Source organism: Oncorhynchus clarkii, chromosome 23 (assembly GCF_045791955.1).
Source record: "Oncorhynchus clarkii lewisi isolate Uvic-CL-2024 chromosome 23, UVic_Ocla_1.0, whole genome shotgun sequence".
NCBI classification, from domain to species: Eukaryota; Metazoa; Chordata; class Actinopteri; order Salmoniformes; family Salmonidae; genus Oncorhynchus; species Oncorhynchus clarkii.
In genome coordinates, this window is record NC_092169.1 from 30,782,501 (window position 1) to 30,808,568 (window position 26,068).

The 26,068-nt window shown below is 43.8% G+C and overlaps 1 protein-coding gene across 1 annotated transcript in view; it reads right to left on the reverse strand.

Annotated features, from left to right (window-relative positions):
* The window catches only part of LOC139381353 (RNA binding protein fox-1 homolog 3-like), a 753,561-nt gene that overhangs the window by 80,204 nt on the left and 647,289 nt on the right, over positions 1-26,068 (reverse strand). The window lies entirely within an intron of this gene.

Below are 26,068 nucleotides of genomic sequence, written 5' to 3' on the forward strand. Positions count from 1 at the left end.
TGACTATGGCCAGTGACAGTGTCTTGAGAAAGACTCACATATGGTCTTGTGTCAATTGAGAACTGACATCTAAATCAGTGGTTATCAAACCTCTCCTAGCACACCTGATTCAACTTGACAATTAACACAATAATAACACATATGGACTTTAAACAATATAATATTGGCTGACCAGAATTTTAAAAAAACCTGTATGGTTCTTCAAAAGGATCTACAAAGAACGTCTTTATAGAACCATTGTCCATAAAGATTCTATAAAGAACCATAAGAAAGAGTTCTACATGCACTATGGTTAAGAGCTTTAAAAAAACGTATTTGGCACTATATAGAACACATTAGTGTGTGTGTACCATTTCAAATAAGAGACCACACGTGATTTCCCGACTCTGTCCTCGGGGACCGACAGGGCCACGTTCAGTAGTCAAACGTTGTTGAACGTTGCAGAAAGAAATGCCACCAATAGAGAAGACGTGATTCGTTATTATTATACATGCCATAGAGGCATGTTTGTTGTACATAGCATATTTCTATCTGAACGTTCCAAAACGTTGGCTCCTGCTGAACACACCCCAAATGTGGAGAGGGTTGGGAACTACTGCTACCAGTGTGAGAGAGTGAAGAAACAGAAGGGTGGGAAAGGGAAGGAGGATGGGTCGAAACAGAGAGAGACACGAGACAAAAACTCAGTTTGGTCTGTCTATTTAAATTGAGTTAAATGATCACCCACGGTTTTGCAATAAAAACCCACAAGTGTTAAGAATGAGAAATGACACAAGCAATAAATGCCCTGTCTCTCTGTCCCTCAATAAAATGCCAGGAGAGAGATGCTCAAATCTAATCAACACACACAGCAGACAGACAGCAGTCACACACACACTCACTCACTCACACACACAGCAGTAACACAGGGCAGACAACATTGTGAAAATAGCTGATGAAATAGAGAAAATGTGTGTGATCCAACATGGAGAGGGATATCCTATTAGCTCTCATGGTAGATAAGCAGACTGTTTGATCATTACAAGACACACTGTTTATTTAGTAGAACATTGCTTGATAGACAGACACGCACACACACACACACACGTTGGCCATCACTTAATATAGCTTCCACCCGGTTACTCAACCCTGCACCTTAGAGGCTGCTGCCTTATGTACATACATGGAATCACTGGTCACTTTAATAATGGAACACTAGTCACATTAATAATGTTTACATACTGCTTTACTCATCTCATATGTACGGTATATACACCGTATTCTACTGTATTTTAGTCAATGACACTCCGACATTGCTCGTCCTAATATTTATTTCTTAATTCCATTCTGTTACTTTTAGATTTGTGTGTATTGTTGTGTATTGTTAGATGCTACTGCACTGTTTGAGCTAGGAACACAAGCATTAAGCTACACCCGCAATAACATCTGCTAAATATGTGTATGTGACCAATAAAATTGGATTTGAACTACACATTCCCACACATTCTAAATGGGGGGTGGAGGTGTCTAAATGGCTCTCCTGAAAGAGACTGACCAAAGATCAATTAACTGATACATTTTGGATTCTAACCTTTGATTTGAATTACAGGTTTTAATATATCTCAGCTTTCTTCACTGACATGGGAATTTCTTCCCTCAGCTTTTCAACCGCCCTACCTTACCAGACCACCCACAGCCTCTCTCTCTCTCTCGCTCTCTCTCTAACTCAATCTTTCTCTCTCACTGTCTTTCTCATCACTCACTCTTAATGTTGACCAGTCCCCCTGTCTCTGTCTCTCTCTCTCACTCCCCCTGTATGTGTCAAATAAATATCTTTATTTTTTATCTCAGCTTCCTTCTCTCTCCTCTCCTCTCTCTCTCTCTCTCACTCTTCCTAGAAGGTTATAGATCCCATACACTGGAGGTTGGTGGTACTTTAATTGGGGAGGACAGGCTCGTGGTAATGGCTGTAGTGGACTTTGTGGAATGGCATCAAGTACAAACACACGGTTTCCGTGTGTGTGATGCCATTCTATCGACACCTTTCCAGACATTATTATGAGCCGTCCTCCCCTCAGCAGCCTCCACATATATTGTATTATTATGTGTCTAAAGAAATCTGGCGTTTATCAATGATGATAGATACAGCACATCCCATTCACCGTGAATGGTTTTTTAAATTTTATTTTGGGAAAAATTCTTAAACTTTTCAAAGAAAAGAAAAGAAAAGGGCAAAACAAAGTAGAGAAAGAAAGTGGCAAAAATCGGAAAATGTGAAATCGATCAACATCAGGCAACTTTTTACAGGTAAAACACAATTGACCTCAGCCTTTTCCAAAGGTTTCTGTGATCAATATAGCTATTGAGGTTTCTATTCCATTGAGATGGATGACGTTTTAACCAAACGAAGCGTTTTGCCGATCAGTCACTTAGCTCCAGCTTTTGGCACCGATACTTTCCTCTGGCTGCAGCTTTTGCTCAATTGTTTATTGCCACAAACACCACGACCATCTGAGAAACAGCACAACTGCAGAGAAGAAGAGCTGTGTCAGGACTCGATTCAATCCGTACCACTGAAGATTCGCGCTTTAGCGCAACTGACATTTTAAGGCAATATTCCAATGTTCGTGGTGCCTAAATTCATAGTAAAAGCTGCGTATGTCTTCTCATTTAGAAATGACGCTTACATTTCAATGGCGCTATAGCACAGATCTTCAGTACGACGGATTGAATTGGGCCCTTGGTGATTTATGAGGACAACTACAATAAAATAAAATGTTATTGGTCACACTGCTCTGGACAAGTCCAGTCCTGGAGTGTCTTAACAAAATGAAACCAGAATATTATGACGGACTTCATCCATTAGTCAGAAAAATGTATTTGAGCGATATGCAATTATTTAATGAGCTTTGGCCTCATTTGCATATTTGAATACAATATTTCTGAAATATTGTAATACAAAAAAGGTGTTATGTTTGTGTCTACATTAAACTGGCAAAAGTTGATTGTGATATGATTAAGATAAATATTTTACCCTATGTCATGTCTACGGTTTTCACCATAACGTCCCCATAACATCACAGTAATATTTTTCTCTGCGCATCCAATCTAATTACCCACACTCAGTTTTACATGTGCTCCAGTTGTTGACTGGAGAAGTGGCTTTGCACAGAAGGAGCTCATGAGAACATTCAGTGCAGAACACTGAGTGCTTGGTTAAGAAATGGCACTCAGCTCTGTATGTGAGAGCCGCAGTGAGAAATGGTTTGCGTCAAGTCTTCTTTTGAATAAACCTAAATCAGAAAAGCGATGTGTAATATATCTCAAACTAGAGCCTGCACTGCTGCTGCACACACACACACACACACACACACACACACACACACACACACACACACACACACACACACACACACACACACACACACACACACACACACACACACACACACACACACACACACACACACACACACAGTAAGTGTCGCAGTATGAAACAGCTTCCTCTCCTACAAAAAGAGAGTGAAAAAAGAAGAATAGAAAGTGAAGGGAGGGACAAAGGGAAGAGGAGAAGAGGAGAAAAGAGAGAGGAATCAGGGAAATAGAGTAGGAGAAAATAAGATTTAGAATAAAACAGAAAGAAGAAGAGAGACTGAGAGAGAGAGTGCAAGGGTATAGGAGCGTAGAGCGACCGAGTAGAGAGAGAGAACAGAAGAGAGAGTCATATCGAGATAGAAAGAGAGGGAGCGAAAGAGAAGAATGAGGGAGAGAGAGAGAAAAAGAGAAAGAAAGAGAGAGAAAGACAGATGGAAGTTCTCTGTCTTTCTCTCTACTGAACTATCAAATTGATTGAGAAGGTGAAGCACTAAACATCCCCCGATTCTTGTTGACAAGTTGTGTTGGTAAATTATTTCTGTTATGAGCTAAATCCTACTATCCATCGATCCCTTCATCCCCCTGCCTCCTTCCTCTCTCCTTTCCTCTCACTCTCTCTTCCTCAGTGAGCTGCAGTCTCAATCCCTCCCTCATTGAGTTTATTTACCTCTGGATCAACGGACCATCATGTTACATGTCCTATTGACTCACACATACTATGTAGACGGCAAGATCACACACTCACACAGACACTGAACACAAACTCTCTCTCTCTCTCTCTCTCTCTCTCTCTATATATATATATATATATATATATATATATATATATATATATATATATATATATATAAGTAAGATATACATATATATATATATATACACACTGAGTATACCAAACATTAGGAACACCTTCCTAATATTGAGTTGCACCCCCCTATTGCCCTCATAATAGCCTCTGTTCATCGGGCATGGGCTCTACAAGGGGTCGAAAGTGTTCCACATGGATGCTGACCCATGTTGATTCCAATGCTTCCTACAGTTGTGTCAAGGTTGCTGGATGTCCTTTGGGTGGTGGACCATTCTTGATACACACAGGAAACTGTTGAGCGTGAAAAACTCAGACGCGTTGCAGTTCTTGACACAAATCCGTGTGCCTGGCACCTACTACCATACCCTGTTCAAAGGCCCAGTCTTGCCCATTCCCCCTCTAAATGGCAAACACACAATCCATGTCTCAATTGTGTCAAGGCTTAAAAATCCTTCTTTAACCTGTCTCCTCCCCTTCATCTACACTGATTGAAGGGGATTTAACAAGTGACATCAATGAGGGATCATACCTTTCACCTGGTCAGTCAATGTCATGGAAAGAACAGGTGTTCTTAATGTTTCGTACATTCAGTGTATTTGTTACACCTGTGAGTGAGAAAGCTGTAACAATTTAACTCATATTTGGTTATAATGCCCCATAAATTTAAAGTGTACAGACCACAGGAGGTTGGTAGCACCTTAATTGGGGAGGACGGGCTCGTGGTAATGGCTGGAGCGGAATTAATGGAATGGTAGCAAATACAACAAGCACGTGGTTTCCATGTGTTTGACGCAATTCCGTTTGCTCTCTTCCACCCATTATTATCAGCCGTCCTCCCCTCAGCAGCCTCCATTGGTATAGGGGAAAGATTGGCAGCAAGTCTTAAAGATTATGATCTGTCAAAATCATGTTTTTTTAAGAAAGAGGAGGATATTTGGATGAAACCATATTATGATGATAGAAGTAAGAAAAATGACTGTTGCTTCTACATTGATAAAGTTTGATCATAAAGTTACAGGTCCCCTCCCCCATGTCAAACACTTGGATTCAGGAGGCAGGATTAGTAAGGGGATAGGGCGACATAACCCTAACTCTCATTTTAATACACCAATGATAACATGATATTCTCTTACCTCATTTAAATAAGTAGCTACTTCCTTGTAACCAACACCAGAGAAGGTGTGTGTGCAGAGGGACGTGGTTTATATAGCTAGATAGCTACTCTGCTCGTGGCAGAGTTTGACTGTAGGGTGTCAGCGAATATAATAAAAGTTTACCCTATTCATCTCTGGCAAAGATACTTATTCACCAGTGTCTGGTGTTAGCTAGTCAGTGGCTAGCTGGGTCTTCAGCCAGCATGGAACAAAAGGTGGTAAGGGTCATTCAAAACTCAGACGCAGTTGTCAAGTCAACACATCCGTCAGTGCTTCTGTTAACCACATCACAAGAGACATGCCAAATGGGAGATGCAGCCCAAAAAATGTTGACATCATTGCTGCAATGTCGATCTTTGACTTGCTTTGTGTATCACCAAATTTGCTTGAAACAATTTTACTGCAGCACTGCTCACTGCATCGAAGTTTGTTGATGTATGCGTTTCAAAGAGCTGTCAGTCAAGGCGAGCTCATGAATATAAGCTCCCCGCCCACTCAGCCTGTGTTTTCCAACTTCCTGGTAGTGATGGGAAACCTAGGCTTTCTGAAGGCTTCGGAGCTTTCACCAAATTGTGTCAAATTGTGCCGAAAAATGGTTAATTACTCAGAGCTTCATTATCAGTTCACAATGCACATTAATGACATCTGTTGGTGAGCAATAAAGAGCGGAGTGTGATTATCAGATAGATGTTTTTATCTCCAGTGTTTTCATCAAAACTATGTGACACAGCAGTAAGTTGTTGGCTTTAGTAGCCTATTATCAGTTGGAATACCAGGTTTGCATCTTACATCATGCTTCTCTTTTTCACCATGAAGTTTACTGTATAAAAAAACGGAATCTATGACATTGTTAAGGATGCTTAAGACAGAAGCCTGTACTGTACTAAATAAAACAAATTAACAAATCAAAATAGTGTGTCTTCAACGTGATTCATATCCTCACGTCCATGAATGTTCCATAGTTCCCTACACTACCTGCTATGCTACCGGAATAGAAGAAAGTACCGGAACAATTTCGAAATCAGAAGCATCTTGCATTTTGGAACACACGGTTTGAAAAAGCGAGTGATCAAACGAAGCGTATGACATTATAGATGACGAACTTCTGATAAAGTGATCTACGCATCGGCACACCGCTTCAAATTTAGATGCTTAGCAATTTTGCGGCATGGCTTGGAGCTCCGGTATCAAAAGCAACGTCACTACTTCCTGGTAGTTAGCCAAGAAAAAGTACTTTTGAGCATCTCTATCCAAAACAAATATTATGGGTGATATTTTAACCACTCAAACGGCTAATTTACATGGGAATCAGAATGACTGTTTGGAACCTTTAAAATAACCCATGTTTGGGTAATCAGGTTATTTTCAGGATGCATGTCCTATTGGGGGCATTTTAATCTAGTTCTTTTTGGCTACCCATAAAAGTAAATATCATTCCTGTTCATCATGTTCAGTTTATACTCTCCACATCTCCCTTGTCTTCCAATATTATATACTGAACAAAAATATAAATGCATCATGTAATCTGTCAGTTTTATGAGCCGAAATCCCAAAATTATTTACACAAATTATTGAGCATTTTTCCATTGCCAAGATGCAGGAAAGTCTACCAGAGCTGTTCTCACCAGAGACTTAATTACATTATTATTTAAATATCATATCAGTGGTAACACAACCAACATTGGAATCAGCATAGGCGCTTGAGGAACACATAGTCTTGGGTAAGCCCTACAGAAATATCTGTACTCAACATACCAACACCAATACAGCAGAACAGATGAACCGGAATGACATTAACCCTCATGGGTGGCCGAAAAAAATGTCCTGAAAGCCACACCGCGACTAAGCCACGCCTCCAATGTTTTGATCTGATCCAGTGGGTCATAGCTCAATAACCCAGCATCAATAACCTAACAACCCAACTGGGTGACCCAACTGCCTCGTTCAAAATAACCCAATGTGTGTTCTGTCCAATATTTACCCAAATTTGGTTGTTTTTAACCCAGCATTTGTTTTTGTAGTCTCACCCAGTCTTCTGGAGTTTAACAGTAACTCTAACCCAGAGAAGTTTCACAAAGTCCACCAAGTCATAGTCTGAGGCATCGTCCTAAATAGCACCCTATTCTCTTTATAGTACTTTTGAGAGTTGCATAATGCAACCCATTTGCTTCCTACATTGGTCACATAGCCTATAACATGCATTCATGACATGATACATGGCTCTTAGTAACCACAGGAATAAAATAATCTTCTCATTTTGTGTTTATTAGCTTGTTGATTTGTGCAGCCTTTCTCACTCTCAGTTTCCATTTGTTTTTTCCTCCCCTCTCTGTTTCTCTGTTTATTTAGCTGCTCATTTCCCACCATAATTACTGCAAATGGAGAATTAGCGTCTTTTCAGCAAGGGAGGGTTTAATTTCATGACTATATTATGCCAGGAACAGATGGGGGCTATTTTACAGTACATAATATATTATAAAACAGAATATATTATAACACAGTATATTTGAGGTGTAAAATCATTATTTAATGGGACTTGGCTTAGCCTGATAGATGGTCGGTCGGTCAGTGTGTGTGTGTGTGTGTGTGTGTGTGTGTGTGTGTGTGTGTGTGTGTGTGTGTGTGTAGAAAAAAGGTGCTACGTAGAACCATAACGGGGAACCCTTTCTGATGCTCTTCTTAGAACCCTCTATAAAAGGTTATACCGATAATCCTTTTATCTTTGAAGGGTTCTTCCTAGAACTCTCCATATACAGTTCCACCAAGAACCAAGAGGAAAAATTCATACAAGCTTCTTCACATCATTGATAGTCATGATATATTGTCTGACAGTCTATGTATTTACTGAAAAGTACAGAGACCTCACCTTCTAAAGATTCAACTGAAATTGTTCAAGATGAACTAGCTAGCTAGCTTGTGCTGACAGTTCCATTTGGACTTGTTAGCAAAATTTTGTCTATGTTGACGTTGTTTCAATAAACTAACAGTTGGATTAACAAACATTTGTGAAACCATGATGTGTATGACAGGATTGGATGTTGCATGCAATTTCAATGTTGTTTGAGTTGCTTTATCAGCACATTTGCTTGAGGTAATCTCACTGCAACACTGCTCACGGTATCCATGTTCTATGTCATAGGCTTTTTCAAAGAACCGTCAGTCAAGGTGAGATCCCCGCCCACTCAGCCTGTTAGCTCCCCGCCCACTCAGCCTACTAGATCCCCGCCCACTCAGCCTACAAGAGCCCCACCCACTCAGCCTACTAGCTCCTCACCCACTCTGCCTAATAGATCCCCGCCCACTCAGCCTACAAGATCCCCGCCCACTCAGGCTACTAGCTCCCGGCCCACTCAGCCTACTAGCTCCCCGCCCACTCAGCCTAATAGATCCCCGCCCACTCAGCCTACAAGATCCCCGCCCACTCAGGCTACTAGCTCCCTGCCCACTCAGTAGTTTCAATGCACTTTTATGACTCAAAGAAGAGTATTTTCTGAGCTCTCCTAGCTGTGCTGTTAAGGAACTAGAGCACACCTGTTTATGGTATGGAAATGGGAAATGCATATTTTGGAATCACAGGTGTTTGGCTTGCTTGTATGACATCAAAGTGTTTTTTAATATAAACTTCAACACCTCATCTTTCAAAATACAGAGTCCTCTTAATTAATGTACAGCATTTCCCTCACTCAGACAACAAAACACTTGTAAAAGTTGCCCAATTAGCGGGAGGGATGGGGGCAACTTCTTGTTGCGCACGGTGCTGAAATTGAAAATATCTGTCAGTCAAATCCCCTACAGCGCTGTGAAGCACCTAGCCAGAGCTCTGACATCATGTATAGCATGTTACTGTACAGCCACTGTTTTCCAATTGAGTCTTTTATTGGTTCCCAAATCTGCCATTTCCAACCCGTATACGGGTATGAGTGTAAAGGGATACAGTTTAAACACTAAGGTAAACACTAATGCTCAGGCACTATAATTATTATCTTTTTAAATTACAAAAAGAACGCTTGTTCAGATGCAGATGGGTTCTATGTAGAAACCTTCTTGCCTCCCAAACAGTCATCAAAGAACCCTTTCTTCCAAAAATGGTTCTTAGGATAAAAAAGGTTCCAGTTAGAACCCTTGCCTGGAGTGTTGAGAGTGTTGCCTGGAACTTCATTCCACTGGCTGTCACTGCCGGACCGTGGCCAGATTTATGGTCGCCATGGCGGCGTCTGTTAGCGTGCTATCCGTGTTAGCAAGCAGTGGGGTGGGCTGAGTTATCGATGGCCGCTCCTGTAGCCGCCTCTCATGGGAAGGACCCAGGCTTGTGAAACAGGACAGCCTAATGGTGCCTGAATAAAATAATACTCAGCGCGACAGCACAGTAGACAGCCCTAATTAATAAACATTATTAAAAAGGGTTGTCACAGAGACTTAACGAATTAGACAAACTGGAGTTATGAAGCTACTCAGGTAAAGAGGGTAGGGAGGTAGAGAGGGAGGAAGTCTGTTAGAGAAATACAGTGAGAAGGAGCGAGAGCGGAAGTACGTATGTTAGAGAAAGAAAGAGAGTAAGAAGAGAGGGAGTGTGTTGAAAATAGAGGGTGTAAATAAGAAAGGACCCTACCTTTCTGTCTCCCAGACTTTGTCCCTGCTTATTCCACTCTTTTCCTCTATTCTGCTTTTATCTCTCTCCCTCACTCTATCTGTCTTTCAGTTGTCATTCTCTCTCTCCCTCACTCTATCTGTCTTTCAGTTGTCATTCTCTCTCTCCCTCACTCTCTGTCTTTCAGTTGTCATTCTCTCTCTCCCTCACTCTCTGTCTTTCAGTTGTCATTCTCTCTCTCCCTCACTCTATCTGTCTTTCAGTTGTCATTCTCTCTCTCCCTCACTCTGTCTTTCAGTTGTCATTCTCTCTCTCCCTCACTCTATCTGTCTTTCAGTTGTCATTCTCTCTCTCCCTCACTCTCTGTCTTTCAGTTGTCATTCTGTTTCTCCCTCACTCTATCTGTCTTTCAGTTGTCATTCTCTCTCTCCCTCACTCTCTGTCTTTCAGTTGTCATTCTCTCTCTCTTTCACTCTATCTGTCTTTCAGTTGTCATTCTCGCTCTCCCTCACTCTATCTGCCTTTCAGTTGTCATTCTCTCTCTCCCTCACTCTCTGTCTTTCAGTTGTCATTCTCTCTCTCTCACTCTCTGTCTTTCAGTTGTCACTCTCACTCTCTGTCTTTCAGTTGTCATTCTCTCTCTCCCTCACTCTCTGTCTTTCAGTTGTCATTCTCTCTCTCCCTCACTCTCTGTCTTTCAGTCTGTCATTCTCTCTCTCCCTCACTCTATCTGTCTTTCAGTTGTCATTCTCTCTCTCCCTCACTCTCTGTCTTTCAGTTGTCATTCTCTCTCTCTCTCTCCCTCACTCTCTTTCTGTTTCAGTTGTCATTCTCTCTCTCCCTCACTCTCTGTCTTTCAGTTGTCATTCTCTCTCTCCCTCACTCTATCTGTCTTTCAGTTGTCATTCTCTCTCTCCCTCACTCTCTGTCTTTCAGTTGTCATTCTCTCTCTCCCTCACTCTCTGTCTTTCAGTTGTCATTCTCTCTCTCCCTCACTCTATCTGTCTTTCAGTTGTCATTCTCTCTCTCCCTCACTCTCTGTCTTTCAGTTGTCATTCTCTCTCTCCCTCACTCTATCTGTCTTTCAGTTGTCATTCTCTCTCTCCCTCACTCTCTGTCTTTCAGTTGTCATTCTCTCTCTCCCTCACTCTATCTGTCTTTCAGTTGTCATTCTGTCTCTCTCTCCTCACCTCTCTATCTGTCTTTCAGTTGTCATTCTCTCTCTCCCTCACTCTCTGTCTTTCAGTTGTCATTCTCTCTCTCCCTCACTCTCTGTCTTTCAGTTGTCATTCTCTCTCTCCCTCACTCTCTGTCTTTCAGTTGTCATTCTCTCTCTCCCTCACTCTATCTGTCTTTCAGTTGTCACTTATATGCTTCTGTTTTAATTAGTTGTCAGGATTGAGAATAGCTGCAACTGTTGAAGCTGGGCTCAATCATGAGATAGAAAAAATATTTGTATTCTTTCTTTCTCTCTCTCTGTTCTATTTGTTCCTCACTTATTTGTGAGGTGAGGATAGAGGTGGAGGAACTGTGTTTTAATTAGTGTATGCTGTAACTTTTCAAGTAGAAATGGGGACAAAGAAGAGAGGGAGAGTGAGGAGAGAGACAGAGGGAGAGGGAAAATTGTAGATTTGTCTAATTGAAATAAATCCTGCTAGACTAAAGCTGTTTATTTTGTGTTTAGTGACAAAATGTCTGCAGTGTTTTGGGAGCTCTCTTCCCCTCCTGTCTGATATCCCCCCTCTCTCTCTCTTGCTGTCTTTTTTCACGGCTGTCTGAAATCTGCAGCACACATCAATATTAATCATCACCAAAAGAAGCAGAGACTTTCTTGCATCTTTACACTTTCACTAAAAGGTCTGCAAAAGACAACAACATCACACTGTCAGCTGGCATGTCAATATGCAGCTGTTGGTTAAAAGCTTTGTAGGCTCTGTGGCACTGTGTGGCATGAATGGTCACACTCTGAAGGGTGTGTCTCAAATGGCACTCTAGGGCCTCTTTAGTGCACTACTTTTGACCTCACATTAACCATTACAGGCATGAGAAAATATCTGATCTAGTATCAGCGGTAACTTTATCCTACCACATGCTCTTGGAAGGCAAACACAGCGAAGGGATTGTTATGTTATCCATTTGATTTGATCCCCTTTGTTGTTTTCTCCTTTTGGGGCTTGTCATTCAGAAAAGAAAAGTACAGTGATTGATTTGTCATCAGGACTTGGAGGTGGGCCCTAGTGTGTTTACTCTCTCCACCTCTCTTTTTCTCACCTTCACTTGTTCACTCTTTCTTTCTTCATACCTCTCTCAAATCAAATCAGATGTTATTGGTCACGTACACATATTTAGCAGATGTTATTTTTTTCATTTTTTATTTAACCTTTATTTAGCTAGGCAAGTCAGTTAAGGACAAATTCTTATTTACAATGACGGCCTACACCAGCCAAACCCAGACAACACTGGGCCAATTGTGCGCTGCACTATGGGACTCCCAATCACGGCCGGTTGTGATACAGCCTGGATATTGCCGGTGTAGTGAAATGCTTGTGTTCCTAGCTCCAACAGTGTAGTAGTATCTAAAACAATTCACAACAATACACACAAATCTAAAAGTTTAAAAAATCTAAAAGTTCTCAAATAAATTAGAATATAATACAGTATATACATACGAGATGAGTAAAGCAGTATGTCAACATTATTTAAACATTATTAAAGTGACTAGTGTTCCATTATTAAAGAGGCCAGTGATTCCAAGTCTATGTAAATGGGGCAGCAGCCTCTAAGGTGGAGGGTTGTGTAATCGGGTGGATCCATGCATACTCGCTCCCATCCCATGCATACTCGCTCCCATCCCATGCATACTTATCTTCTGATGTTTTTCTTGTGAAACCACAGAGTGGCAAAGCACACACACTGTAAAGGGGATACAGTGATTTTGATTGTAGATTACAAGCAGTTCGGAATGAATTAATTTTTTTGATGGATGAATGAAATTGGTTGAGATGAGGGGTTAATATTTCACAGTATTTTACTGTAATTATAAGGGATTGGTGCAAGCAGGTTGGCTGCTCGCTGTTTGGGGTTTTAGGCTGGGTTTCTGTACAGCACTTTGAGATATCACCTGATGTACGAAGGGCTATATAAATACATTTGATTTGATTTGATTTGATTTTGATTTACAGACATACAGCATATGAATGAATATTTGGTGTTTTATATCACTTTCACTTCTAGAGGCCTTAACAAAGGCTTCCAGTCTGGCAGCGACTACAGGACTAAACAAACCAAAAGAACATACAAAATGCTCAACCATTTAAGGTTTCTCAAAATGTGAGAATAAAATAAATGTTTCTCTCATGTCAAACTATCAGTAAATCTTAAAGACAGACTGAGTGGGCGGGGATCTAGTAGACTGAGTGGGCGGGGAGCTAGTAGGCTGAGTGGTCGGGGATCTAGTAGACTGAGTGGGCGGGGAGCTAGTAGGCTGAGTGGGCGGGGAGCTAGTAGGCTGAGTGGGCGAGGATCTAGTAGTCTGAGTGGGCGGGGAGCTAGTAGGCTGAGTGGTCGGGGATCTAGTAGACTGAGTGGGAGGGGAGCTAGTAGACTGAGTGGGCGGGGAGCTAGTAGGCTGAGTGGTCGGGGATCTAGTAGACTGAGTGGGCGGGGAGCTAGTAGGCTGAGTGGGCGGGGAGCTAGTAGGCTGAGTGGGCGGGGAGCTAGTAGGCTGAGTGGGCGAGGATCTAGTAGTCTGAGTGGGCGGGGAGCTAGTAGGCTGAGTGGGCGAGGATCTAGTAGTCTGAGTGGGCGGGGAGCTAGTAGGCTGAGTGGTCGGGGATCTAGTAGACTGAGTGGGCGGGGAGCTAGTAGACTGAGTGGGCGGGGAGCTAGTAGGCTGAGTGGTCGGGGATCTAGTAGACTGAGTGGGCGGGGAGCTAGTAGGCTGAGTGGGCGGGGAGCTAGTAGGCTGAGTGGGCGGGGAGCTAGTAGGCTGAGTGGGCGAGGATCTAGTAGTCTGAGTGGGCGGGGAGCTAGTAGGCTGAGTGGTCGGGGATCTAGTAGACTGAGTGGAAGGGGAGCTAGTAGACTGAGTGGGCGGGGAGCTAGTAGGCTGAGTGGTCAGGGATCTAGTAGGCTGAGTGGGCGGGGAGCTAGTAGGCTGAGTGGGCGGGGATCTGGTAGGCTGAGTGGGCGGGGAGCTAGTAGGCTGAGTGGGCGGGGAGCTAGTAGGCTGAGTGGGCGGGGATCTAGTAGGCTGAGTGGGCGGGAAGCTAGTAGGCTGAGCGGGCAGGGAGCTAGTAGGTTGAGTGGGCGGGGAGCTAACAGGCTGAGTGGGCTGGGATCTAGTAGGCTGAGTGGGAAGGGGATCTAGTAGGCTGAGTGGGCAGGGAGCTAGTAGGCTGAGTGGGCGGGGAGCTAACAGGCTGAGTGGGCTGGGATCTAGTAGGCTGAGTGGGAAGGGGATCTAGTAGGCTGAGTGGGAAGGGGATCTAGTAGGCTGAGTGGGCGGGGAGCTAGTAGGCTGAGTGGGCGGGGATCTAGTAGTCTGACTCGGCAGGGAGCTAGTAGGCTGAGTGGGCGCGGAGCTAACAGGCTGAGTTGGCGGGGATCTAGTAGGCTGAGTGGGCGGGGAGCTAGTAGGCTGAGTGGGCGAGGAGCTAACAGGCTGAGTGGACGGGGATCTAGTAGGCTGAGTGGGTGGGAGCTAACAAGCTGAGTGGGCGGGGAGCTAGTAGGCTGAGTGGGCGGGGATCTAGTAGTCTGAGTGGGCGGGGAGCTAACAGGCTGAGTGGGCGGGGAGCTAGTAGGCTGAGTGGGCGGGGATCTAGTAGGCTGAGTGGGCGGGGAGCTAGTAGGCTGAGTGGGCGGGGATCTAGTAGGCTGAGTGGGCGGGGAGCTAGTAGGCTAAGTGGGCGGGGATCTAGTAGGCTGAGTGGGCGGGGAGCTAGTAGGCTGAGTGGGCGGGGAGCTAACAGGCTGAGTTGGCGGGGATTTAGTAGGCTGAGTGGGCGGGGAGCTAGTATGCTGAGTGGGCGGGGAGGTAACAGGATGAGTGGACGGGGATCTAGTAGGCTGAGTGGGCGGGGAGCTTGTAGGCTGAGTGGGCGGGGAGCTAACAGGCTGAGTGGGCGGGGAGCTAACAGGCTGAGTGGGCGGGGAGCTAACAGGCTGAGTGGGCGGGGATCTCACCTTGACTGACGGTTCTTTGAAAAAGCCTATGACATAGAACATGGATACCGTGAGCAGTGTTGCAGTGAGATTACCTCAAGGAAATGTGCTGATAAAGCAACTCAAACAACATTGAAATTGCATGCAACATCCAATCCTGTCATACACATCATGGTTTCACAAATGTTTGTTAATCCAACTGTTTATTGTAACAGTATCAATGTGGACAACATGCTAGCTGTAAAAGTTACCTAGCTCGCTCAAATGGAATTGTCAGCACTGTTAATCAAGCTTGAATCTTTAGAAGATGAGGTCTCTGTACTTTTCATTAAATACATAGACTGTCAGACAATATATCATGACTATCAATGATGTGAAGAAGCTTGTATGAATTTTCTGTTTCGGTTCTTAGTAGAATCGTTCATGGAAGGGCCTAGGAACAACCGTTCAAGGAGAAAAGGGTTCTTTAATAAAGGGTTGGGAAGGGCACCGAAGAACCCTATATGATGTGTAGCCACCTGAATAGGTTGGGGTTGCCCCTATTACACACACACACACACATACACACACACACACACACACACACACACACACACACACACACACACACACACACACACACACACACACACACACACACACACACACACACACACACACACACACACATATATTCTGTTTTATAATATATTATGTACTGTAAAATAGCCCCCATCTGTTCCTGGCATAATATAGTCATGAAATTAAACCCTCCCTTGCTGAAAAGACGCTAATTCTCCATTTGCAGTAATTATGGTGGGAAATGAGCAGCTAAATAAACAGAGAAACAGAGAGGGGAGGAAAAAACAAATGGAAACTGAGAGTGAGAAAGGCTGCATGTCATGAATGCATGTTATAGGCTATGTGACCAATGTAGGAAACAAATGGGTTGCATTATCCAACTCTCAAAAGTACTATAAAGAGAATAGGGTGCTATTTAGGACGATGCCTCAGACTATGACTTGGTGGACTTTGTGAAACTTCTCTGGGTTAGAGTTACTGTTAAACTCCAGAAGACTGGGTGAGACTACAAAAACAAATGCTGGGTTAAAAACAACCAAATTTGGGTAAATATTGGACAGAACACACATTGGGTTATTTTGAACGAGCCAGTTGGGTCACCCAGTTGGGTTGTTAGGTTATTGATGCTGGGTTATTGAGCTATGACCCACTGGATCAGATCAGAAGACTGGCTTAGTAGGGGTGTGGCTTTCAGTTAGTTATTTTTTGCCTCCTGTGAGTGTCATTCCGGTTCATCTGCACTGTATTATTGCTGTCTGTGTAGCACTTGAAAAACGCACACGCTTGTGTAAGTCTCATTAATGCTACAAAGTCTTTGCTCAACATGTGATGACAATCCAACAGAACAGAGGTGGCAAAAAATACATGTCTGAAAGCCACGCCTCCAGTCTTCAAAGAAAACCCAACTAAGGGCCTTATTCAGAGCTTATCGTCAAAGTTCAGTGTTACAGTGTGATTGAATTTAAAGGCAACGTTCCCACGTTAGCGGAGACTGCATTCACGGTAAGCGGTGCAGATGTCGGCTCAATAGGAAATGACTTTACATTTCTAGTGTGCTATCTGTAACGCTTCAGCAACACAGACTGAACAGAGCCCATAGTGCCTCAACTTACTGGTGAAAATAACCCAATGTGTGTTCTGTTCTCTATTCACCCAGCGCTGGGCTGTTTTGACCCTGCATTTTTTATAGTGCATTGGCTGAAATGTCTCTGCAATATTCAATGAAGCTCCATGAAAGTGCTTAAAAATTCTCCACTTGTGAGCTCTGTGTGTAACTGTGATCCAGTGTTAGTCTCTTTGTGTATGTGTGTGTATGCGAGTGCTGTAAGCGTCTGCACATGTGCTCACACGCAACACAAACACACACACACACACACGCACACACTGATCTGACAGAGGCAGGGGAATCTAATTTAACACTTGACTGAGCAGATATTGGCCAACACTCCTAGACACTCACCGGCCAAGCAGGGACAACCCTAACCCATCAGTGTGTGTGTGTGTGTGTGTGTGTGTGTGTGTGTGTGTGTGTGTGTGTGTGTGTGTGTGTGTGTGTGTGTGTGTGTGTGTGTGTGTGTGTGTGTGTGTGTGTGTTTTCCGGACCCTGGGACCCAAGAGTCTAGTGACTAGACTAAACAACACCTGCCTTGGGAAAAAGATAGATGGGGACAGGGTAAATGAGATGGATGGAGGGAAGGCGAGAAAGACAGAGAAAGAGAAGGTAATAGAAGGTATAGAGAACGAAAGGAAAATAGAGAGAGATAGAAAGAGAGCGAGAAAGAAGAACAAATGCCATTATAAATACAATCCATATTTAGGTTTCTTTATTTTCCCTTTTATACTTTAACTATTTGCACATAATATGACATTTGTAATGTCTTTATTATTTTGGAACTTTTGTGAGTGTAATGTTTAATGTTAATTGTTATTGTTTATTTCACTTTTGTTTATTATCTAGTGCTCTTGCTTTGGCAATGTTAACATATGTTTCCCATGCCAATAAAGCCCTTAAATTGAATTGTGTGTGAGAGAGAGAGAGAGAGAGAGAGCGAGAGAGAGAGAGAGAGAGAGAGAGAGAGAGAGAGAGAGAGAGAGAGAGAGAGAGAGAGAGAGAGAGAGAGAGAGAGAGAGAGAGAGAGAGAGAGAGAGAGAGAGATATGAAAGTAGGAGCACAGTGCAGCTACTTGTGATTCTGCTCTGGTCTGCAGCCTGGCCCGCTGACGTCTCCCTCCAGACCTGCTACATGATATCTACTAACCCCACTAACAATGGTAACATATGTAAATCTGCCTCACTGCCCCATTCAATCAGACCAATGCACAAAGCCACTGACACAGAGAGAGAGAGAGAGAGAGAGAGAGAGAGAGAGAGAGAGAGAGAGAGAGAGAGAGAGAGAGAGAGAGAGAGAGAGAGAGAGAGAGAGAGAGAGAGAGAGAGAGAGAGAGAGAGAGAGAGAGAAAAAAAAGTGGAAGAGAAAGAGAAAGGGAGAGGACACACTGATACACACAGTCAGATATACACTAAGAAAAGAGGGTTCCTCAAATGCAGGGTCATTTTTTGGGGCAGTGGTTTGCTCACAGCTCTTTTTGTTCAACCGAGTGAGTGTCATTCCAGTTAATCTAATCTGTTGTGTTATTTTATTGCATATTATATATGACTATAGCCAGTGAACTTGTTATGTGAAAGATTCACCATACAGGATAGTTTATGTTCTGGTCAGTCTTGTATCAATTGAGACTGGTCGACTAAATCGCACATGAGCGTACTCATGGATACACACACACAAACACACGCACACGCACACACACACACACGCACGCACACACACACACACACACACACACACACACACACACACACACACACACACACACACACACACACACACACACACACACACACACACACACACACACACACTGTAAGTGGTTACACAGAATGATTCTAACCTTAACTAAATAAGAGTGAGGAGAAAATATGAATCTGACAATGGTAGGTTTTACCGGTCAGGTGAGGTATGTGTGTCTGGCCCTATCCACAGAGCAAAAATCAGGGGCCATAATGCATTTCAGAATAGAGTGCTGCTCTAGGATCAGGTCCCCCCTGTCCATATAATCTCATTATTTTGAATCTAAAAGACAACATTGATAATAAATCAGCAGTCGTACGCTGAGCTGATTAATACAGGTCAGGTGTGTGAGCAGAGCGAAGCAGATACAAGGCTTGTCTGTCAGTGTCTGGGTCTCTACCGTTCTCTATCGGAGACAAACAAAGGTTCATACATTAAGACCGTTTCATTGTCAAAAAATAAAAGAGCAGGAGCAGAGCAATAAAACTGCATTCATTATTCATCTATCACTCAGCACGGAGAGAGAGAGAGAGAGAGAGAGAGAGAGAGAGAGAGAGAGAGAGAGAGAGAAAGAGAGAGAGAGCGAGAGAGAGAGAAAATCATAGTTGAATGAACCTTGAATGGATAATGTTTAATTTAGTACTTCAGATCGCTCAATAAACATAACCATTCAACATAGCTAACCCAACCTTGGAATAACGCATACAAAACCCCCTCACCAAAGAAGAGCTAAACATAGCTAACCCAACCTTCAGACAAACAGTTCAAATGTAAATCAACAAACCACCAGCCATTAGGACAGTACCTCCTGTTAATTAGATGTGCACCAGTGTTCTACACTGTCGTCACGGCTACAGCCTCCCAGCAATCTACACTGATCAATGGGCCTTCCCCAGGGGGTGCTGGTGGATATGCTAATCAATGGCCAATCTGGGCCCAGAGACTTGGGCCACATGCAAATTAGGGGATTTAGAATGTTTCTGCCATCCAGGAACCCAGGCCTAATCAATTTATCAATGGTCGGATTCTCCCTCCTGAAGGATGGTCCAATTCCCACACGTATGGGCAGGCTGTAAATGCATACACACACACACACACACACACACACACACACACACACACACACACACACACACACACACACACACACACACACACACACACACACACACACACACACACACACACACACACACACACAGTGGTAGTTCAATGCGAGGTAGAAGCAGAGAGAAAACTGACCCAGTACATTTCTAAATCTTCCTCCCATTTCACCAGAATAGATCATTCATCTTAGAACCCTTTAGTGCTAGAGAGAGAGGGGAGAGAGAGAGTCAGAAAGAGAGCAAGAGAGTGAGAGAGAGAGAGTCAGAAAGAGAGCGAGAGAGAGAGTCAGAAAGACAGCAAACGAGAGAGATAGTCAGAAAGAGAGTGAGCGAGAGAGAGAGAGAGAGAGAGAGAGAGAGAGAGAGAGAGAGCGTGAGAACAAACATACTCCACCTCTCAAACCCCTATTTCTGGTTTGACTCATCTACCCTCTGAATCCCCAATTTATCTGTGCCTTGGTGCCCCCTCTGCCTATTCCTGGACATACCCTCTCTCCTTCCCTTCCTCCTTCCTCTCCATGCCCTGCATGCCCTGGCCTAATGACTACTCAATGCTCCTAAGTGGCCCTCTCTTCTCCTAGTGCAGACACACACACACACACACACACAAACACACACACACACAGACATGCACAGGCACACATGCACATGCACATGCACACACACACACACATAAACACATCCAAACAAAAATGCACAGGCACACAGGCACACACACACACACACACACACACATGCACATAAGCTTCCTCCAGAAATATTGTTTTTTTTGTGTGTGTGTGTATGTTTGTTAATGTGTGTGTGTGCTCTGTGACTACAACTCTCTGAGAAAGAGACCCCTGCATACTTCCCCTCTGCAGGACTAGCCCTTTCCTCTCAGCAGTAGAGACAGATCAGCCATTCTGAAGAGGCTGCATTTATTCTATTCACTATCAGTAAAATATTACAGTTCACTATCAAAGCTACTACGCCTATTGTTTGACTCCCATCACATTTTCAAACAACAAACAGAGCTTTATCAGTACTAAATGTAAAAACAGTGTTTGGGTATAAGAGTGTTTTTGTTAAGAAAAGCAAGGAGTGTAAAAAAAAAGCATGGCCACATCAGATGGACCTCAGCATGTTAGGTTCCTATAGGACGTTAGGAGATACCTTTAACACCGCCCACTAGGGGCAACGTGAACACCTATTACTATCTAGTAAGCTCACAGCAATGTGGATGGGGATAGAGGTGCTAGGCACTCGTGCTAGGCAGTATAAAAAATAATAATTACCCTATCCCAAACCAAAACCCTTACCGTAAAGTTTATCCCCCTCCTGGACAAACGCTGAATACTGAAGTGAGACCGTAAGATCTTGTTGGTGTAAACACACGCACAAATACAGACACCCAGGGACACAGTGTATTTTTGCGGAGCGTAGATATGGTGTGACACACTCCGCCAGTCCTGGGGCGTTGAAGGTCAGCTTTTAATTGAGTGTGTGTTGGTAGTGTGTGAGGAGAGCAGCCTGCCGATCACACTGGGCTAATGGGAGTCCTCCAGGCCAAGAGTGCTGATGGCAGCAGGATGGAGGGAACGACAGGAGACGAGGAGAGGGACGCGTTTCATTTTAAACTCTAATTTCACATGTTCCGCTTTTTCAAAAGAGGGGGATTAGGGAGAAGAGAGAAGCCTCTCCTATCTCTTCCAACCACAGGTCCCTAATGAGAAAAGAAACCCACAACCCCAGTCTCTCTCCCTTTTCCCCTCCCTCTCTCATCCCCCTCTCTGTCCCTCTCTCCTTCTCTTCTTCTCTCAGGCCCCGATTCATCATTTCAGACGCTAATATGCTCAAAGGTCAGAGGGAGTCATAAAATAAGAAAATATGCTTTGTTAAAGTTTTTCCCCGCCATTTTTCTTTGTGGTCTTTTTCCGTGAACCTTTTATCACTATAGGGAGAGGGTCCGGGGTGACCCCCTGGAGTGTTACCATGGCGATCCGTTAGAGGATGATTGATAACAACAATAACGGGAGTCAGCGGTATATTCTGCGAGGAACACCGTACTCATTTAATCAAACACTCAGAGAGGGAGACAGGGACAGAGAGAGAGAGGGATAGATGGAGAGAGAGAGAGGGATGAAGTTTTCAAACATTGCAGAAATCGTTCAAATTGCACCCCAACTCTGACAATTCTTCACAGACCATTTAGGTGGACAAGAACACATGTTAAAAGAAATTGGATTTCAAACTCTCCTCCACAGTCTCCACACAGTAAAAGAGAGAGTTGATTCATCCAACCAAAATGTATCCCAAAACTCTCCTAGAGACGAGGCTATTTGAAAATATATATATTTTTTCTCATACATTTTAAATCATTTGTAAAGTAAAAGATGTGAGCTGATACTTTCATGCATGCTGTATTTCATAAGTAAGTCAGGTTATGACAAATGTATACATCCAAGATGCTGAGTTGGAGGATTTCAATGCTGCATAGAATATGTAAATGTGTTTTCCGTGCATGTAGTTAGAGCTTTAATATGGGTGGATTTGCCAAGAAATTTCCATAGATCCCCTTTGTCTAACTCATTATATATTCTATTTTATCATATATCTATGTCTACATCCTCCGTAACAAACTGGTACAGCAGACAGGAGAGGGGAGACAGGAGAGGGGGACAGGAGAGGGGAGAGGGGAGACAGGAGAGGGAGGACAGGAGAGGGGAAAACAGGAGAGGGGAGACAGGAGATTGGGGACAGGAGAGGGGAGAGGGGAGACAGGAGAGGGAGGACAGGAGAGGGGAGACAGGAGAGGGGAGACAGGAGAGGGGAGACAGGAGAGGGGGGACAGGAGAGGGGGGACAGGAGAGGGGGGACAGGAGAGGGGAGACAGGAGAGGGGGGACAGGAGAAAGGAGACAGGAGAGGGGAGACAGGAGAGGGGGACAGGAGAGGGGAGACAGGAGAGGGGGACAGGAGAGGGGAGACAGGAGTGCTTGTAGAGGGAGATGGTACATGATCACTACATAGATAAGAGATAAAAACAGATGTGTTTTTAAACAAATGGAGGCTGATTGAGAAAATTGTGTGCGTTTATCAAACGAGAAGGAAAACAGATGAATGGGAGAAAGACGGAAGGAAAAAGAGCGATCGTAGTCGTTTGGAGAAGGTGAACATTTTTCAAAGAGAGGAGAGCAGGTATGGGAGTGAAAAATAGGGTATAGCGAAGAAGAGGAGTGGAGATGAAAGGGGAAATGATGAGAAAATGGGAAAAAGGGAGATGAACGAATAGATAGGGCAGGACAGCGAGTTGAGCAGAGTGGCAGAATAAGATAGGAGATGAGAGATAGGAGAAAAGTAAGACAGTTAGAGGGTGTGTGTGTGTGTGTGTGTGTGTGTGTGTGTGTGTGAGTTCAAGAGATATGCTCCTGCTAATTAGTGCTAATTTGACCACTTGTCATCCTCTGGGAAAAGCTCTGAACACATACAGCCACACATCATAATTGAATCTACATACACTGTTAAATACACCTCCAACATAAACTTGAATTACACTATATCATCGCTCTCTCTCACACTGACACCTGACTGAGATCAAACTTGACTACTGTCTGTTAACCCTCACACTGACACCTGACTGAGATCAAACCTGACTACTGTCTGTTAACCCTCACACTGACACCTGACTGAGATCAAACCTACAAGACAAGAAGCCAGTCTGGAGGATAGGAGTGAGAACATGATATAGTACAAATGAATGACAAGCCCCCGCGTTTTACCAAAATCTGTCTTTTTAACCTAGAGTTATCTGTTTAATTCCATGTGCTGTGTCTTAAATCCACTGCATCTGCCGATATTGCTCTTCCACATCTGTGGTGAAAGCTGGCAGAGCTAGAGCGGTGTTTGCAAGACCATGAGACATCCCTAAAATCGGTCTTGTCAGGAAAACGGTTTGGCTGGGACAACAATTTGGCTCTAGGACGGTTTGGCTCTAGGACGGTTTGGCTCTAGGACGGTTTGGCTCTAGGACACCCACAAGCCTCACAAGACTCGTCTGAAGTTGGTACAGCCGATCTGCCAACTTCTGTCTAGTGTCCAAACAGTTTTGGCTACATACTAATATGACCCCTTTGTGGAAAGCTGAGACTCTCACAAACACTATGGTGTTCTTTGTTTTGCTCACAAGCCTCACACAAGTCGTCTGAAAGTCCCTGGTACCAGTAAAACAAAATGGATGGAAGCATATAGAGATAGTTCAGCTCTTAAAATAAGGAGATAAACACATGTAAAAAAACCTCCTAAAATTTAGGACAGACACTTCAGAACAAACTTCCTTTAGATTTTGAGGGGGATTATTTGTTGTTCCATGTAGTGATTCTGTTATTCAATGGGATTCAATTGGCTAATAGCGGTAATGCCAAATTCAATGTTTCATCCAATAACCTTAAGGGGTCTTACAATTCAATATCAAATAGCTAAAAAAATTATTGGTAAAACAATTCCATATGTTAAATGAGAATCCCCCTCCCCCGGCTCAGACAAGGCTTAGACGGTATTGTTAACCCTCACACTGACACCTGACTGAGATCAAACCTGACTACTGTCTGTTAACCCTCACACTGACACCTGACTGAGATCATTCCTGACTACTGTCTGTTAACCCTCACACTGACACCTGACTGAACATCATTTCTGACTACTGTCTGTTAACCCTCACACTGACACCTGACTGAGATCAAACCTGACTACTGTCTGTTAACCCTCACACTGACACCTGACTGAGATCATTCCTGACTACTGTCTGTTAACCCTCACACTGACACCTGACTGAGATCATTCCTGACTACTGTCTGTTAACCCTCACACTGACACCTGACTGAGATCATTCCTGACTACTGTCTGTTAACCCTCACACTGACACCTGACTGAGATCAAACCTGACTACTGTCTGTTAACCCTCACACTGACACCTGACTGAGATCATTCCTGACTACTGTCTGTTAACCCTCACACTGACACCTGACTGAGATCAAACCTGACTACTGTCTGTTAACCCTCACACTGACACCTGACTGAGATCATTCCTGACTACTGTCTGTTAACCCTCACACTGACACCTGACTGAACATCATTTCTGACTACTGTCTGTTAACCCTCACACTGACACCTGACTGAGATCAAACCTGACTACTGTCTGTTAACCCTCACACTGACACCTGACTGAGATCATTCCTGACTACTGTCTGTTAACCCTCACACTGACACCTGACTGAGATCATTCCTGACTACTGTCTGTTAACCCTCACACTGACACCTGACTGAGATCATTCCTGACTACTGTCTGTTAACCCTCACACTGACACCTGACTGAGATCAAACCTGACTACTGTCTGTTAACCCTCACACTGACACCTGACTGAGATCATTCCTGACTACTGTCTGTTAACCCTCACACTGACACCTGACTGAGATCAAACCTGACTACTGTCTGTTAACCCTCACACTGACACCTGACTGGAGATCATTCCTGACTACTGTCTGTTAACCCTCACACTGACACCTGACTGAGATCATTCCTGACTACTGTCTGTTAACCCTCACACTGACACCTGATTGAGATCAAACCTGACTACTGTCTGTTAACCCTCACACTGACACCTGACTGAAGATCATTCCTGACTACTGTCTGTTAACCCTCACACTGACACCTGACTGAGATCAAACCTGACTACTGTCTGTTAACCCTCACACTGACACCTGACTGAGATCAAACCTGACTACTGTCTGTTAACCCTCACACTGACACCTGACTGAGATCATTCCTGACTACTGTCTGTTAACCCTCACACTGACACCTGACTGAGATCAAACCTGACTACTGTCTGTTAACCCTCACACTGACACCTGATTGAGATCAAACCTGACTACTGTCTGTTAACCCTCACACTGACACCTGACTGAAGATCATTCCTGACTACTGTCTGTTAACCCTCACACTGACACCTGACTGAGATCAAACCTGACTACTGTCTGTTAACCCTCACACTGACACCTGACTGAGATCAAACCTGACTACTGTCTGTTAACCCTCACACTGACACCTGACTGAGATCATTCCTGACTACTGTCTGTTAACCCTCACACTGACACCTGACTGAGATCAAACCTGACTACTGTCTGTTAACCCTCACACTGACACCTGACTGAGATCAAACCTGACTACTGTCTGTTAACCCTCACACTGACACCTGACTGAGATCAAACCTGACTACTGTCTGTTAACCCTCACACTGACACCTGACTGAGATCATTCCTGACTACTGTCTGTTAACCCTCACAATGACACCTGACTGAGATCAAACTTGACTACTGTCTGTTAACCCTCACACTGACACCTGACTGAGATCAAACCTGACTACTGTCTGTTAACCCTCACACTGACACCTGACTGAACATCATTCCTGACTACTGTCTGTTAACCCTCACACTGACACCTGACTGAGAT